Source organism: Lithobates pipiens, unplaced genomic scaffold (genome assembly GCF_037356315.1).
Source record: "Lithobates pipiens isolate NorthernLeopardFrog02 unplaced genomic scaffold, aLitPip1_a1.2 Scaffold_30, whole genome shotgun sequence".
In the NCBI taxonomy this organism is placed as follows: Eukaryota; Metazoa; Chordata; class Amphibia; order Anura; family Ranidae; genus Lithobates; species Lithobates pipiens.
Window position 1 is genome coordinate 5,859,920 of NW_027507791.1, and position 5,081 is coordinate 5,865,000.

At 50.7% G+C, this 5,081-nt stretch overlaps 1 non-coding gene across 1 annotated transcript; it reads left to right on the forward strand.

The window, feature by feature from the left end:
- The first annotated feature begins 3,724 nt into the window (after positions 1 to 3,724).
- On the forward strand, positions 3,725 to 3,796 carry TRNAR-UCU (transfer RNA arginine (anticodon UCU)). The gene has a single exon. It is a non-coding gene; the product is annotated as a tRNA-Arg (tRNA).
- The last annotated feature ends 1,285 nt before the right edge of the window (positions 3,797 to 5,081 follow it).

Consider the following 5,081-nt stretch of genomic DNA (forward strand, 5'->3'; position numbering starts at 1 on the left):
ATGAGAACACCAGTGTACCAACAGATGAGGACACCAGTGTACCAACAGATGAGGACACCAGTGTACCAACAGATGAGGACACCAGTGTACCAGCAGATGAGGACACCAGTGTACCAACAGATGAGGACACCAGTGTACCAACAGAGGAGGACACTGGTGTACCAACAGATGAGGACATCGGTGTACCAGCAGATGAGGACACCGGTGTACCAGCAGATGAGGACACCATTGTACCAGCAGATGAGGACACCGGTGTACCAACAGATGAGGACACCAGTGTACCAGCAGATGAGGACACCAGTGTACCAACAGATGAGGACACCAGTGTACCAACAGATGAGGACACCAGTGTACCAACAGAGGAGGACACCAGTGTACCAATAGATGAGGACACCAGTGTACCAGCAGATGAGAACACTATTGTACCAGCAGATGAGGACACCAGTCTACCAACAGATGAGGACACCAGTGTACCAGCAGATGAGGACACCAGTGTACCAGCAGATGAGGACACCAGTGTACCAGCAGATGAGGACACCAGTGTACCAACAGATGAGGACACCAGTGTACCAGCAGATGAGAACACTATTGTACCAGCAGATGAGGACACCAGTCTACCAACAGATGAGGACACCAGTGTACCAGCAGATAAGGACACCAGTGTACCAACAGATGAGGACACCAGTGTACCAGCAGATGAGAACACCAGTGTACCAACAGATGAGGACACCAGTGTACCAACAGATGAGGACACCAGTGTACCAGCAGATGAGGACACCAGTGTACCAACAGATGAGGACACCAGTGTACCAGCAGATGAGGACACAAGTGTACCAGCAGATGAGAACACCATTGTACCAGCAGATGAGGACACCAGTGTACCAACAGATGAGGACACCAGTGTACCAGCAGATGAGAACACCAGTGTACCAGCAGATGAGGACACCAGTGTACCAGCAGATGAGGACACCAGTGTACCAGCAGATGAGGACACCAGTGTACCAACAGATGAGGACACCAGTGTACCAACAGATGAGGACATCAGTGTACCAGCAGATGAGGACACCAGTGTACCAGCAGATGAGGACACCAGTGTACCAGCAGATGAGGACACCATTGTACCAGCAGATGAGGACACCATTGTACCAGCAGATGAGGACACCATTGTACCAGCAGATGAGGACACCATTGTACCAGCAGATGAGGACACCATTGTACCAGCAGATGAGGACACCAGTGTACCAACAGATGAGGACACCAGTGTACCAACAGATGAGGACACCAGTGTACCAACAGATGAGGACACCAGTGTACCAACAGAGGAGGACACCAGTGTACCAACAGATGAGGACACCAGTGTACCAGCAGATGAGGACTCCAGTGTACCAGCAGATGAGGACACCAGTGTACCAGCAGATGAGGACACCAGTGTACCAGCAGATGAGAACACTATTGTACCAGCAGATGAGGACACCAGTCTACCAACAGATGAGGACACCAGTGTACCAGCAGATAAGGACACCAGTGTACCAACAGATGAGGACACCAGTGTACCAGCAGATGAGAACACCAGTGTACCAACAGATGAGGACACCAGTGTACCAACAGATGAGGACACCAGTGTACCAACAGATGAGGACACCAGTGTACCAGCAGATGAGGACACCAGTGTACCAACAGATGAGGACACCAGTGTACCAACAGATGAGGACACCAGTGTACCAGCAGATGAGAACACCAGTGTACCAGCAGATGAGGACACCAGTGTACCAACAGATGAGGACACCAGTGTACCAGCAGATGAGAACACCAGTGTACCAGCAGATGAGGACACCAGTGTACCAGCAGATGAGGACACCAGTGTACCAACAGATGAGATCACCAGTGTACCAGCAGATGAGAACACCAGTGTACCAGCAGATGAGGACACCAGTGTACCAGCAGATGAGGACACCAGTGTACCAGCAGATGAGGACACCAGTGTACCAACAGATGAGGACACCAGTGTACCAACAGATGAGGACATCAGTGTACCAGCAGATGAGGACACCAGTGTACCAGCAGATGAGGACACCAGTGTACCAGCAGATGAGGACACCATTGTACCAGCAGATGAGGACACCATTGTACCAACAGATGAGGACACCATTGTACCAGCAGATGAGGACACCATTGTACCAGCAAATGAGGACACCAGTGTACCAACAGATGAGGACACCAGTGTACCAACAGATGAGGACACCAGTGTACCAACAGATGAGGACACCAGTGTACCAACAGATGAGGACACCAGTGTACCAACAGATGAGGACACCAGTATACCAACAGAGGAGGACACCAGTGTACCAACAGAGGAGGACACCAGTGTACCAGCAGATGAGGACACCAGTGAACCAGCAGATGAGGACACCAGTGTACCAGCAGATGAGGACACCAGTGTACCAACAAATGAGGACACCAGTGTACCAGCAGATGAGAACACTATTGTACCAGCAGATGAGGACACCAGTGTACCAACAGATGAGGATACCAGTGTACCAGCAGATAAGGACACCAGTGTACCAACAGATGAGGACACCAGTGTACCAGCAGATGAGAACACCAGTGTACCAACAGATGAGGACACCAGTGTACCAGCAGGTGAGGACACCATTGTACCAGCAGATGAGGACACCATTGTACCAGCAGATGAGGACACCATTGTACCAGCAGATGAGGACACCATTGTACCAGCAGATGAGGACACCATTGTACCAGCAGATGAGGACACCATTGTACCAGCAGATGAGGACACCATTGTACCAGCAGGTGAAAATGCAGCGATCGCCATGGAGGAGGCGGCCTTTACCATTCCTAGCGTCACACTGACCAGTAATAACATTAGGCCTGGGAGTGAGATCCTTCCAAACAAATGCATGACCCCAGCAATGGGTTCCGGCCTTAGGCCACAAAAGAGTACATTTACTGTCCACCCCAGCGTGGTATGTCATAGGAAAAATGTGAAGAGAGCTATGGAAGAGACGGACATTCCTGCTCCCAGCGTCACGCGTCCTCGAGCTTCCCTTTCTGCTAGGCTAAGCCAGCGTATAAAGGAGCTCAAAGCAGAAATGGTGGCCCAGCATACAAATATCTTCCCACGAAAGAGTGACATCACCCCACCGAGTGATGTCACTCCACCACCAAGCAACAATGCAGAGAGCACCATGGAGGAGACGGCCTTTCCCGTTCCCAGCGTCACACCTACTCGAGCTTCCTTTTCTGCTAGGCTAGACCAGTATATAAAGAAGCTCAAGTCAGAAAGAGAAGTGTGGGAAGAAGAGCAGGGGGGTAGAGCAGAAGGGCAGGGGGGTAGAGAAGTGGGGGCAGAAGGGCAGGGGGGTAGAGAGGTGGGGCAAAAGAGCAGGTGAGTAGAGAGGTTGGGGCAGAAAGGGGGGTAGAGAGGTGAGGGCAGAAAAGCAGGTGAGTAGAGAGGAGGGGGCAGAAGAGGGGGGGGGGAGAGGTGAGGGGAGAAGACCCTGCTCAGCGGTGGTGGGCCTTATAGAACAGAGGCCAAATATGGGCAGCACAGAGGCTTAGTGGTGAGTCTTGCAGCACTGGGGTCCATGGTTCACATCCTGACCAGGACACTATCTGCATGGAGTTTGCATGTTCTCCCTGTGCTTGCGTGGGTTTCCTCCGGGTTCTCCGGTTTCCTCCCACACTATGAAAAACATGCCACTTTTTTGCGTTGGTGGTGCAGTGGTGAGCATAGCTGCTTTCTAAGCAGATGACCCGGGTTCGATTCCCGGCCAACGCCCTCTCCAAGATGTCTGCCCCACCTTCTCAGTGTATTGAGTCCCCAGGGGGGAAAGTGCTGTACAAATTAAGTGTTGAGTATATATGAAAAAGGAAAGAGATTGTGGGACTTTATATGAAGCACACTACTAAATGAATGAGCATAATAACCGTTTTATCACAAAGGGCATATATACATATAAATTGGTAGAGAAGGTATATATAATGTAATATAATAAAAAAGGTCTCGACAGATATCATCAAAACAATTGATAGTCCTCAATTATTCCAACATGAGACACATAATAATGGACCTTTTTTTTCGTAAAAAATTACTTAGAATCCCCAAACATTATATATATATTTTTCTAACACCCTTGAGAATAAAATGGAGGTCGTTGCAATACTTTTTGTCACACAGTATTTGCGCAGCGGTCTTACAAGCGCACTTTTTTTGGAAAAAGAAACACTAGGGGAGAGGAGACCGATCGTGTGTTCATATAAAGTACGAACAGCGATCTGTCATTTCCCTTAGTAAGTCCCATCCCCCCCTTCAGTTAGAACACGTAGTAGGCAACACAGTTAACCCCTTTATCGCCCCCTTATGCCGCGTACACACGATCGGACTATCTGGCAGACTTAATCCGGCGGACAAACCGCTGGAATTTGTAGCTAAGGTTCCGAACGAGTGGACCTTCCCACACCCAACCAGACTTTTCTGGCGGGCTAGGTCCGGTGGACAACCCGGCAGACTATGGCGGGATTCCGCCGGACTTTTGAAATGAACGGACTTGCCCACACGGAGTCCAGGTAGCCGGGACTAGCGAAGAAAATGAATTTCGCCACCTAAATCGGCGAGATAGACACCTCGCTAGCCTCGTCGCCTGGTATGGATTTAAAGGGGAACCCCTACACGAAAAAAAACGTTGTGGGAGTCCCCCCAAAGACCATAACAGACCCTTATCTGAGCACGCGGCCCCGGCCGGTCAGGAAAGAGGGTGGGAACGAGCGAGCACCCGCCCCCCCCTCGTGAGCCGTACTAGGCCGTGTGCCCTCAACATGGGGGGTGCTTTGGGGAAGGGGGGCCCTGCTGCCCCCCCACCCCAAAGCACCTTGTCCCCATGTTGATCCAGGACAAGGGCTTCTTCCCGACAACCCTGGCTGTTTGTTGTCAGGGTATGTGGGCGGGAGGCTTATCGGAATCCGGGATTTCACTTAATAAGGGGGCCCCCACATACCGCCCCCCATCCTATATGAATGAGTATAATTTTTGTGCAAACCAATCAATATACGCTTATTGCGATTTA